At 37.3% G+C, this 13967-nt stretch overlaps 1 protein-coding gene and 1 long non-coding RNA gene across 5 annotated transcripts in view; one reads left to right on the top strand and one right to left on the bottom strand.

Moving 5' to 3' along the window:
- The window catches only part of LOC124136675 (zwei Ig domain protein zig-8-like), a 229326-nt gene that overhangs the window by 170419 nt on the left and 44940 nt on the right, over positions 1-13967 (bottom strand). The gene's annotated exons all lie outside the window — the stretch shown is intronic.
- Positions 7248-8662, top strand: LOC125383331. Its single transcript, XR_007222737.1, has 3 exons — positions 7248-7965; positions 8307-8367; positions 8612-8662. It is a non-coding gene; the product is annotated as an uncharacterized LOC125383331 (long non-coding RNA).

Here is a 13967-nt window from a genome sequence, read left to right as displayed (position 1 = left end):
AACAAAGTCTTAACCTTTAGGGGGAAAACTTTTCAATCTTGAAAACAACCTTAAAATGACAAATTACAAAAATGTTATTTTGTAAATTCGAAACCACAGGTTCAAGTCAGCCTTGAGTGATTCCTTTCAGGTCATCTGGAGTATAATCAGTGTGGAAAATATTCTAAATATTTCTTTCAGTACAGTTGAATTTACTGCCCTAATCAATCATTTCAGATAGCATAGCTTCAGTACATGGCCTTCAGTATGTGGACATTTAATACTGACAGACAGTACACCATCCATAAATGCTTAACCAATCAACATGTCAATTACGTATGAATAGTGCACAGAAGTGTAGATGATGGATATCTCGTCATATTTACTGGTGTATGTGATTGAGGATCGAGTTATTCCTAGGCTGTAACATAGTTGTCACAGGAAGCACCCAATGTACTGCTTTGACAGCAAATATTTTCATATATGGTCTGCTTAAATTGATAAAATTAAAATGGTTACTTCAACTTCTGCTATTTTTATATATTTCATATTACTTCCCTTTCTTTGTACACTGGGTGGTCTTAGAACTTCTCATTGGCTGATCATTTTACTACTTATTAACAGCGTGAATACCAAAGTATAGTGAAACAGTTCCTCTTCAATATTCCCTCTACCTATGATCCACCAAGTGTTGTCAATAGATTTCTTTTCTTCTCTCTCCTTTTTCCAAATATTACTTAGTACTAACTGATCAAAATCTTAACACAACCTCCATTTCATTTCATCCACTGGTCAATACCGCTATATTTTAAGTATCACAGTGTCTATCTATGTGAGTTCAAATAAAAATTGCACAACATTTCAACATTTCAACATTTATCCTTATCTCTAAAATTAGTTTGGCAACATAATTGGAACCCAAAGCTCTATCAAGGCCTCATTAACACTTCCTGTTTCATTAATCCCATACAGATTTAAAATTAAAACTTTAATTATATGCCTATTATTGATTTATTATTGCAATTCATATGTTAAACAATACCTATATGAAACTTATGCCAGGACAAGTTGTTTCTCACAACCCTGCCACCTAATGAGGAAAGATGCAACTGGAAGTCATACAAAATTGTGAGTCGAGTTGGATATTACCTCCCCTCCCCTGCAAGGTCTGTCTGACCCCACCTGTGGCAGCTGAGGGAGGCAGGTGAACAAACTATCTGAGCAATGCACAACTTCCTCCGTTTAAGTAACCTCCTTAACATATTTATCTTCAAACACTATTTTGAAATCTTTGACAAAAGTGATCACATCTCTCTCTCTCTCTTTCTCTCATATGATCTTCAATACAGTCTTGTGATCTAACCTCCAATGTCATGACATTTTAGGATCTATTGTGTCAGTGGAGCCAGAGTTGACATGGATTTCAACTTCTTCATCTGTTCAATTACAATGCTAATTGAAAGAATAAAGATGTTGACATCCACAAGTCAACTCTGTCTTCATTAGGCATTCATATTCATATTACTTAAAGAACTGTTCCTCGATTTGTCCCCAATGGATGATCAATTATAACAATAATCTAATAATTGTTTTTTTCTGTAAAATATGTCCATTTCAGAGACTAGATTTTAGTCTACCTCAAATACTGGAGCTTCATATTTCAAAGAGATCCATCAAGTTAATGACACTGAGTGTCTGCTGCAAATATCACAGCTGTATTATTTTGACCAATCAAACCAATGAATATCATCATTTTGTAATGTCACACAATCGGGACTCACACTTGAACCAACCAATCCCCACAAAAACAGCACTTCTGACAACATGGAATTTCCATGGTTCTAAGGCAAGCATGGTACATCTACTGGGTAACTGTCGTGCCCCAGAGTTCCATGGCTAATGAGAAGCAGTGTGTTCTGACCTAGATCCTGCATGGGGAGGTCCATCATACTTCAAAGACGTACAACACAGTGATCTGTTTCCCTTACATGCATCCTACACAAGCACAATTTGGAAAGTCTATTTTTGTGTTCCCATGCCATGATATTTCAGTAATATTACAAAAAAAGCTACCTGAAACCCCACTCACCATTTCACTCAAAATATCAGAATACTCCCATAAAATATATCTTACAAGAAATACAAGGAGATAACTATAAAAACACTCACAAAAGTTTTGTAAAACAATAAATACAGCCAACACTACAATATATATTCACCCCATGAGCTGCTATCCACCTTGCCATACTTTCAGTCACAACAGGTAAGGGACTTAACTCAGTTTTCTCCTTAAGTGTTTGTTGACAGAATAAGGCTTGAACCATGATATATTCACCTGTTGAGTTTGGCAAGGGCATGACTTCTTAATAGCAAGAATGATTTCAACAGTTCATGGCGCCCTAGGGTAGACAAGTAGGATGTGCTCCTCTTGAAGGCCATCTTTCTGCCCAATCATTACTTCAAAGTGAAATGAGATATTGGCTGTGTAAACAATGGATTGTAAACAGCATTACAAATAATCACTCTTAAGGTCATACACCCTCTTGATACTCCATGATTGTCCTTCACTGAAGGAGTCCCATATCTGATTTCAACCTGCAATACATTCCGCATGTTATCATGCAGATTATACAGACTTCAGAAGAGGCGAACCTCTATCACAGGGCTTTACCATACAGGTATTTGACCTTGTTCTGTCAATAATACAAAACCTATATTATAGTACATGGCACTCCAACTTAATCATCCAATATTGTTGTAAGGATTACTCTCATACAGTTATTCTATACAAATCAAACATTTACTGAATTTTAGTTGAAATGCTTCATTTAACGAGAGTCATCAGAAGATGACAATCCCCCCCGGCCCTCACATATTCGAAAGCACAAATCATCTGACTGCCACATTAAGTCCAACTTGATGAGAGTATTTCTCTCTAATCTGTCTGTCTGTATACAAGAGTAGTTATTGTGCTATCAAAACAATACCATGGAATTGGGGTTTCGGAAATTGTCCTACTGTGTCCATGGAAATCAAGAAAAATAAAAATGCCAAAAATCTGCAAATAACAAAAGGCTACACATCAGGATCTGTTTGATATATCTGCCAATTTTTGTTGAAAAATATAGAACGGTTTTTGAGTTACGCTCCAGAAACAAAAAACAAGTCGCACAAAATTATCCGTGAAACTGGCAATCGTGTCCTTGTCCAACTTCTTTCCATAAAGATTTTAAAAAATAAAAATCAGACAGACAGACAGGCTGATCGCTATATCCCCCCACATTATATGCCGGGGGGATAACAAAAGGAAATCATGCCCAATTGCTTTTATCAATCCTAGCCTATTTGTCATAAAATTTCTACTTTATTCAAAACTGAACAACATACTGAAATATTTGCATTCATGTGCATATCTTACAAAATGAATGCCAATAAGACACCATCTGTATACCATTTCACACAAGCCTACATATGGTCAAAAAAAATGAAAATGAAAGTGTTGTAAATTATGGAACACCAAAGATTCAAAACACAGGACTCCATCGGTAGACAATAACGACAATCAAACTTTTAACGACCATCTACAATCCATGAGAGGCTATTCTCCTTTGCAATGCAAAGTTCAAGGTCATAAATACTGCAGGGATGAATGTTGTAATGATGCTGCTGCGACAAAATCTTTTTTTTACAACGGGCAGCTAGAGTACACAAATCAAAATATATCAGTGATGGACTGTATTTCCAAAAGCCCAAGTCTCAGTAGTATGGAAATGACATCTCAATTAAAAAAAACAAAGATTATGAATTCTGTAGTCATTCCCTTTTTGTTATATAGAGGGAAAATGGCAAATGGAAACATTTTCTGGAACCTCGGTGCAGCCATCTTGGATGTTGCAATACCATTAACTGACAGAAAACATCCACTCTGCCAATTACGTGACATAGATGATCTTACTTTTTGTTAAGCTATCCATCACATAAAAAAAGAGGAAACTACAGAATCATAATATTATAATTAGCCTAACATGTTTAAAATGAATACTCAATTTTTAAATACTCAAGATTAGGAACATTAAAAAGTCATCAATGTTGTGTAAAATGATCATGAAAAAGTTCAAACCTGGAAAGAATATTTCATTCATATTTCAAGTTTTGTAAAATTTCATCTGCTCCAACTGCTTGATAAAGATGTTTATGACATTGTAATAATGTTCATATGCACATACTTTTCTCTATAATCAATACTTTATGTCGCTATACTAATGTTGCTGCTTGCCACCTCAGTGTGAATATAGTTCACTTCAGTCCATTAATTATCCTATATCCTAGTCGAACAAGGCAACTATATCGTTTGGTGGTCAGACTCGATCGTCTGGTTGATTATGTCATCATACACCAGTGACATGGTAAGTTGCTCATAATATCAATCACTGGTTTGTCTGGTCCAGGTGCAATTATTTACAGGCCACCATCATATGGCTGGAATATTGCTGATTGCGGCATCAGATAAACAAACAAACATTAGATTTCCTGATTCATATCACTACAATTTCTTCTTATACCAGCAAGCATTGAACAAACCAAAAGATGGGTTCTAGCAGAGTCAATGCTAAGTGAATCATCATCAAAATCATCACAATAAGTGGAGGATAAGTTATTTCACTCTCTGAAACACAATCCTGAATGCAGAAACTGGGAAAACCTGTCTGATAGTGCCAAAATGCTACCTTGAGGTTGGTGTCTACCAAAATCAGGCAGGAAACAGCTTGTGACAGAAAAGTTTTGGGGCATCAGTGGATCTGTCATGTATGGGTCCTCAAAGGAAACAGATGCAGTCTCACTTGTCCATCATCATAAGTGAAGGAAATAAAAAGCCTGCACTGAATCATCTCGAAGTCAACTTTAGGTATTGCAAGGACTCAACTTACTCATCTTTCAGAGCGTGATAGGGGCACTATCATTGTCATGACCTCTGAGGCTCTCTGCATCTCTGCTCTGAATACACACTCGTCTTGCCAATAAATCCCCTTGAAAGCTAAGGAATGAAGCTCACCTCCGTCCTCAGCCATACCTAGTGCTGAGAGAAAAAGGCAAGCTTCCAACTAGCTGTCTGTATCAGTTCAAGCAGAGTCTTCTTGGGGGCATTTCCAATGACAAAGACTTCCAAAACTGGAAAGGTCTTATCTTTATATGAAATGGTAACAAGAGTTCAGGCTTTAAGACTTCAAAGCCCCAAGGAGCATGAGACCTCTACATTCCCCATAGGGTCTACAGGCTCTACAGGGGAGCTTAGCTGGAGCTTGTGACCTTAAATTGTGCGCACCAGAATCTGGATTTAGAACAGTTTGAAACTGGGGGATCCTTCTGTGACCCCCAGTGTATTGCTGATCAGCACAACATACTCCTAGAGAGAAAAGGGGGAGGGGGAGAGGAGAGGAGGAGAGGAAAGAAAGAAAGAGATGGGGGAGGAAGAAGAGAGGGGACGGAGGAATGTCCTGTTTATCCAAATACAGTGCACGCTTGCAACAATTTAGGTGCAATGCCACAGCTAACCTGACTGGAAAACAGGATGTGTAAACCCCGACCCAGCCAATGATGCTAACTTATTCTGGGAACTAAATCATGGCCCTGTACTACAAACCAGTCCAAGGACAATAGTTCCGATTCTGTAAATATGACATAGGTCACACAGGTCCAGAAATCCCAGTTCTGACCTGTCAGCATCTGTGAGAGGGTCCAGTTGGTGATTTCTCTCTTGCTTGGTCCAGCAATGCCCCGCACACTTTTTTACTGAACTCATGACACAATCATCGTCATTAGAACAATTACCGTCTACAAAACACAGAAAAGTGAACCCATAGGTTTAGCATAGTTGAACTTAGGTGACAAAAGTTTTGCAAGAAGTGTATGTTCTTAGAGATACAAAAATTGAGTGAAAAAGTATATAGGTATAAGACTTGAACTAGATAGTATTAAAAGGTAGTTTAGTACAAAATATGATATACTATGTTGTACATAAGGTGTACATAAACAAGTTGTTTTGCCTTGTTTGAGTTCTTATAAAACAATCAATATCACTTAATTCTAACATATTTTGTTGATTGTATCCAAAAATAATTACAGTAGAAAGTAATTACAATATGTGACAAAATCGGTCATGTTTACAAAGTTTCAAAACACTTAAATTGGTCAGTGACAGCTGAACTCCTTAAACTAATAATTACACTGTTAAGTCCTTATGCAAACACAACACAGATCTGGCATACTTGACAGGAGATCACCAATCCCAGACCACCTACCATGCTGCCTGCAAGCTACAAAATCCCAACTAACCCTACAATATCATAGAATGTTATCAACTAATGCTTTATTCAGCCTAATTCATTTCAGCAATTTTTAAACTGTCTACATGCATGTCTATATTTATGCATCATGTAAGGATTCATTCATATTTCCAAAGATAAATTCAGCTTGACCAGTAATATTTTGAATCATTCCTTTGTTTTAGATTTCCTTAACACACTGTAGACGCATCAGCATCAGCTGGGGAAAAAGCAATCAATGATTTCTCCCAAAATGTTGATCATTCTAACCTGATCTTTCATAAATACCAAAATAACTTACATAAACATGTACTCTACTCTGAATTCTTAACTTACTTTTTGTCAGGTCACCATTGTTATAAAAAGTCTAATTAAAGAGGATGTTCAGATTGTTCAGAAAGACATCAGTATCTCTTAAAAAGCAAACATATCAATTTTAGTGTTCAGGTGGTATTGCTTTACTTCATTGAGACACTAGACTGGGACAAGTGACCTATTAATTCCATCCAGAGAAGCAGCCTGTTCCACTCAGTGACTATCAATCTCATCGCTTCATCCAGGGCTCTACCTTGTGTTGTTGAGATTAATTAACAATATGAAATCACTCCTACAAGCCTTATCTCTGTAAAGTAGGTTTGATCACTATCGAAACACAATCTGAGACCACTGCAGTGGGTTATGTTGGCTGAAACACGGAAGCGATCAGCTTATTTGTTTATTAATGACCAGTATGATTGACACAGGAAAACAAGTGCTTCTTACTAGGGGTGAAACGATACATCGGTGCACCAGTTTGTTTGTTTGTTTGTTTGTTGTTTAACGCCACTCTCAGCAATATTCCAGCTATATGACAGCAGTTTGTAAATAATCGAGGCTGGACAAGACAATCAAATGATCGACATCATGAGCATCAATCTACATAATTGGGATATGATGACATGCATTAACCCTTTCGCCCCGACTGCCCGATTTATCGGGCAGCATAAACCGTGTCCCAGGACCCGGCTGCCCGAAAAATCGGGCGGCTATTGTCCAAGCCCCACACACGGCTGCCCGATAAATCGGGCGGCGCGACCGTGTTTACAAAATCGCTCTTTCAACTTCCTTTCTCGTGTGTAATCTCGTTCTAAATATGGAAACGAGATTTACACGTGATTGACACGTCATTCGATGGAATTTCCCAGTCTTTTTGGCGCGAAAATCGCGAATGTCACCTGTTTTCGCGACAGGTATTTTTCTCGCTTGAATCGTAAATCTAGCGTAATGGCGGCCAACTACGATTCGGATAGCGATCAGATGACTAACAACGACTCTATCGGGAATAATAATGTGTTTGATTTGAATAATTTACGTGAAGGGGAGAGGGAATTTCGTGAAGATTTTGGTGAAGATTTTGACGGTTTCGACGAGGTGTCCCCCCCCCCCCCCCCCCCCCCCCGCCAACTTTCAAGAATGGGAGTGGCAGAGGGACCACAACGGTGGAGACATGAGGGATTTTGAAGAGGCGACCGGACTCAAGAATATATATTGACACGGTGAGTGAAATATCGTGCTATTGATTTTTTCCAACTGTTTTACAATAATTCTGTGTTTGAACAGATTATCAGTGCGACGAATGAGAATGCAGCCTACAGGTGAACGAGCGATCACAACAACAACAAAGGTGAATGGCATGACATATCTGTTTCTTTTTTTTTTAAATTTAAGTTTCTGATCGCAATCCGAATTGTAGTTTGCCGGTTTGTCATATGTCCTTATATTTCGCTCAATTTGAATAAAATTTATTTCCATATTCATGTATGTTTTCTTGTTTTTTACATCATAATTTAAATTTTAGTAACTGTAATGATTATTTATTTATTAATTGATGTAATAATGTACTCATCTAATTTATTATGCAGTTGTAAATAACAGTGTATTGTAAATATGTTATCACAACTTGTATATTTGCAGAACTTGAATTTACGATCTTTCCGTCCTTTTACAATTTTTCCCTCCTTTCAGATCAATCTGTGATATCTTCTCTGTGATGTCATTCTTATAGTAGCTGTGGTTCAATGTTCAGGTAATGTGATAAATTACTATTTAAAAACTTAAAAACTTAATTTTTGTTTCAAATCCTGAAAAAGAACAAAATAAATCAAATATTTGTGTTTTTACCTGTGTTAACGAGTTTACCTGCGTTAACAAGTTTACCTGTGTTAACGAGTTTACCTAAGAGGCTGTAAGTGTATCATAAGTAATATGTGACATCAGTATAGAAAACAAAGTCAGTACCAAGAGTTGTAAACTTGTTTATTTGTTTACAGATGTGCATGAAGAGAATTTACCTGTAACACCTGGGATTACCTGTGCCGTCCAAGATGACAAGACCACTGTGTTATGTTTACCTTGTATCTGTGATTTATTTTTGTGATTTTTAATACAATTTGAGCCAAAATTCATTGTCTGTTTTCATTTTTTCAGTGTTTTCAAGTTTTATTTCACTTGTAAACACCTGTAATTAGAAAATAACAAAGGTTAGAGACAATAACAATAAAGAATATTAAAGTATACTTAATCCTCTTTACAATGGTATATGATAAATGTATATTAAAAGCAAGTTTCTGGTAGAAAAAGTGCATCAAAAATGATAGTGTGATTTTCCAATAATACTGCCAGGGAGGCCAGTGTACAGGCCTTGTCAGTGTCAGGGACTGCAGGGTCTCAAGGGACATAACTCTGGGGCAGCCAGTGATGAAAGAGTTAACCATGTCAGCAAGCCCGAACACCCGATCCCGTTAGTCGCCTTTTACAAGCAAAGTCGCCTCTTACGGCAAACATGGGTTGCAGAAGACCTATTCTAACCCAGATCTTCCAAGTGCATCGTGAGTTTTCATGCGACGATACGATATATGATATGTTTTTTTCTGTATCTATTTGAGACAATACACTTGGTAAAATAGATTACTTACCTGTTCAATGACCCCACCTACAGCAAACACATATATCAGACTCAACAGATCCATCCACACCCTTATTCTTTCCTACTTAATGCTATCTTTGTGGATCCCATCTTGACAAAACATGCATATCATGCATCCCATACAACTCATTAACACAGAATACCGCCTACACCCCCCACAGCAGTTCTGTAGTCTACACCCCACAGCTGATCAAAAGTCTACACCCCACAGCTGTTCTGTACAGTCTACACCCTACAGCTGATTTAAAGTCTACATCCCACAACTGATCGAAAGTCTACACCCCACAGCTGTTCTGTACAGTCTACACCCCACAGCTGTTCTGTACAGTCTACACCCTACAGCTGATCTTAAGTCTACACCCCACAGCTGATCAAAAGTCTACACCCCACAGCTGTTCTGTAAACTCTACACCCCACAGCTGTTCTGTACAGTCTACACCCTACAGCTGATTTAAAGTCTACACCCTACAGCTGATTTAAAGTCTACACCCTACAGCTGTTCTGTACAGTCTACATCCCACAGCTGTTCTGTACATTCTGTCTACACCCCACAGCTGTTCTGTACATTCTGTCTACATCCCCTACACTACTGATTCATACAACAGGCCAATATCACACAACACCAACAAAACTTATGTGCAGGATTATGTACACACATTACAATCCACAGTTTTTAATCAAATGTTGGTTGAATTGAGCTTTAATTAAGAAATAAACAATTAGTGGGAGTTGTTTATCGTACAATAAAACACTGCTGGGAGAATAAACCATGAGGGTCACATCTTTAAAAAATAGTTACATTAATTTTAATAATGATGATTCCCCGAATAGACTCCAACCTCAGCATTGTCGACAAATCCATTTTATGAATGGGTGGGTTACTTTTGGTATTTCCCACATATTCTCACAATCTGTACCCTTTCTCCGAATACTGACTGTCATATCTCTCCCACTTTTGGATGTGATCATTCAACTACTTTGTTTATCTGCGTACCCCAGGTACATCTATGGGGAACAACTCACTAGATACTTCCCTCTCCAAAATAATGTTGTCAAATATATGTCATCAAGTTGCGAGCACATATACATTCGAATCTCCATAAATGACGTCATGATAGAAAAATGTTTTATCATGACATAAACCACACTTCATTCTTCATTTGTCTTTGTGATTTATCGCGTAGCTATCTCTCTCATATAACAAAATAAGTCAATTGTCTACTGCAAAGACAACAAGAACATCCATAGATATGAAATGTATGCATTTACCAATAGTTCTTTTTCAGTTAGTTTGTCATATAACACTACTCCACGTGTACGCACGTGAATATGCATGTGTAAGAATATATTTTCCTACCCTATTTTTTATCCTGGGGATGAAATTCTCTAGTGTCAGGATGATTCTCCCTTGTGAATTTGAACCCATACCAGTGTGTTTCGTTCTATCAACATATATTTACCCCCACATTCCCCCTCCACCTCATTTCTCAACCCACACCCCAACCAAACATGAAGAAAATGCAAGTATCAACATAAATAACACTAGATAACCATTAACCTATAAATAACTTATTGCTAGTATTGAAGTCTGTCATTGGATAATATACACTGATTTAAGTTTGTGTAAATTATCCCAGGATACATTTCCTATTTCCACTTATGTATGTTTCACTGGGATGAATTACCCTTAATTTTTGGACATAACCTATTCCAGATTTCCCACACTAAGGTAGGATACTATACTCTGGAGTAAAACTTCCCCGGGGATAATATTTAGGTAGGATATAATCTTTGCTTACACATGCACGCAGACACACACACAGATGATCAAAAACGTCCATAGGATCCTATCCACCCTGTGTGATATAAACAGCACTGTCAAAATGTCTGAACTGTGTGGAAACCACACAAAAATAGATTCACATTTATCTCCAAAGTTGGACATAAATGTTGTATGGAAAATCTTTATTCTGGAAGATTGCTTTATATTTATCACCCTGGCATCCAAAAACGCCAGAGGATACTTTCAGGTCAAGTTTTTTTCCCTTTTCCACGAGACATTATTTCCCAATTGACCAATTTTCCACTTTTAAAAACATTTTTGATAATAGTTTATGGAAACTGTCAAGTTTACTGAAGATTACAGATAGTTGTTTAATAAGGATGGAAACCAATAAGGCAAAGACAATGTATTGATTCTCAGAACATGAAATTCAGGAAGAAATTAGGTTACAGTCTGTAACTTTTTTCAGGCATGTAATGATTCAGAAAACATTCAAAATATTTGTAATGATGATACTGATAAATATGTTTATTGTGTAATTGGCAGTGAGACAGCTAAATCTGTCAGTGAGATAGAGCCCCAATCTTTGCCAAGTGACAATAATCTGATATTGTCAATCTCAAGAAAGGCGGCATTATATATCACCTCAAGTAAAAGAGCAGGGTCACAAGGAAATGGCTCAAGAATAATGGCTCAAGGTTTTGTGGTGTGCTTAAGATCGATATTTTCACTTGTGGCTATTACAATTCTAACAATTCAATTCTTAACCATGCCACTCAATGAGATAATCAGTATTTTGCAACCACCAATCAATTATTCCTCCCTATATCTCAGGAAAGTGAGCTACAAAATTCTGACCACAACATTTAATGACACAGCAGTGTATATGTGAACCACCATTAAATATCCTCACAACAATTATCATTGTGGAACAGTAAATCCAGCAGAGAATGATCTTTTATTCCTCCATGCATAGACATAGCCAACTTACAACACTAAGTATTGACATTTGTCTGGAAGTCATTAATTGCACTTAAAGCCCCATCTGCGGTAGTAACTACCGCACTCTAGTGGGCGGAGCTTATACAAGTGATTTGACAGGTCAATATGACGTCATGATAACACATACATTTCATTGGTTAATACGTAAACGAATGACGTCATGTAAACACCCACCCACGTGGGTCGTTTGACAACAAGGACGTAAGTTTTAATGGTAATATAAATATCTACCAAACGATTCCATGACTTTTCAACAAACGCGTACGTCTTTGGTTTCAAAACCTACCTGCCATGCCGTCTTCACATCTTCATAAAATGATACCGTGGAATGTCCACGATTTATCCAACACACAAATTATAGTTCTAGATCTCTGGACTAGAACGAAATACGTTTGTCGTGATGCATATGAGCAGTGTAAATGAAGAAACATAATATGTGTTGGGGCACCAATCGCTATCCTGTGGTGTATGGTATATCTGCATTTCTCACAATATATACAGTAATCGGTGATTTCAACAATATTTTTCTTCGTTGTGTTCGTCTTGCCTCATCTGGAATCTGGATGACAATGGTCGTGTAAAAAACCCTGGTAATGGTCAAAAATATTTTCAAGTGATCAAAGTAGTTTCTTGTCGTTTTTTCATTGCCCAGTAGCAATGTATTTTGGCAAAGTCTCACTTGTCCGATGAAGCTCCTCATGCCGAAGTAACTCGATCTGTGAAACTTGGCGGGTCCCAGTGACCCAGATCCCTGTTGATTGGCATGCCAAGTGTCATTTGCATAAGGCCATCCATATTTTTTGTATGTGTTTCTCCCCTCAAGCCTCAACTAATCAGAGACCGGGCGGACGAAATAAAATATATGACTTATCAAAAAAAGTCTTTCAATAATTGTGTAAGTTATTTGATGACATTTAAAAAAAAGGTTCAACACTTGGTACTAGAATCTAGTCTATGAATTAATTTATGATGTAGATCGATTCGCTTTTCTTCGGAAACGAAATTTTAACAAACAACGGAACAAAGATAAAGTTGACCTGGTTCTTTTATGACGGTGCAATTGTAGATCTAGTAGTATTTCTTTTATTAGATCGGTGCGCAATTTTCCACAGCGGCAGCAAAATTGAGACACGAAGACATTATATTATTTCACGTCGGAATGGAGATAAAAATATTCAAATACGGACAGCCTCACAGACTTCGAAACGATGTTCAGATAAATATTTGTTTACATTAATTCTGTCATGTGCGTGAAAATGGGTTTCAACATTACTTTCATCAAGCTTACATTCAGGTCGCTGGCTACTTCGGCATTAACACATGTTTTGTCTCGAAGCTCAAAGCAACAACGTTTCTCTCAGATAGATTTTTCTCTCCATCCATGACGAACATCTGTCATAATGTCAATGCCTCAACATTCCTGGGCAGCTGATTTCAACAATGTAATACACACGGCCTCATCGCAAAGATTCCTTCCAAATACCCACCACGTGATCAGGGTTATGACCTTGGGATAAATTAATAAATTATTTTGCATTTTTAGAAAAGATTTGTTTTCGTGAATATTTTTTTTTTTTAATATCCTGTACATGGTACTTTTGGATTGCTCTGGGCATTTCTTTTATTACTTTCTAAAACTTTTTATTTTCGCCTTTCTGACCACGCGATCTCCTAGCAACCACGCCCCATGAGCGCATCGAGTTGCTACTTACAACTGTCAAGAACTTTGCAATTTCGCTTGTCTTCAATATGTGCAACAAAACATTTTCATGTGAAGCCTAATTTGACGAAGAATTGTTCGAGATAATCAGGGAGCCTTAGGTAATTTCGATTATGACATTGGTGACTTTATCGTGGAGAAAGTTCCAATTCAAGATGACATCATTCCGATTCACAACTCGAATCGACAAGATGG

This window comes from Haliotis rufescens, unplaced genomic scaffold, assembly GCF_023055435.1.
Source record: "Haliotis rufescens isolate VD_foot unplaced genomic scaffold, xgHalRufe1.0.p SCAF_1, whole genome shotgun sequence".
Classification (NCBI taxonomy): Eukaryota; Metazoa; Mollusca; class Gastropoda; order Lepetellida; family Haliotidae; genus Haliotis; species Haliotis rufescens.
Note: the sequence above shows the minus strand (reverse complement) of the source record. Positions and strands in the feature narration are given on the sequence as shown.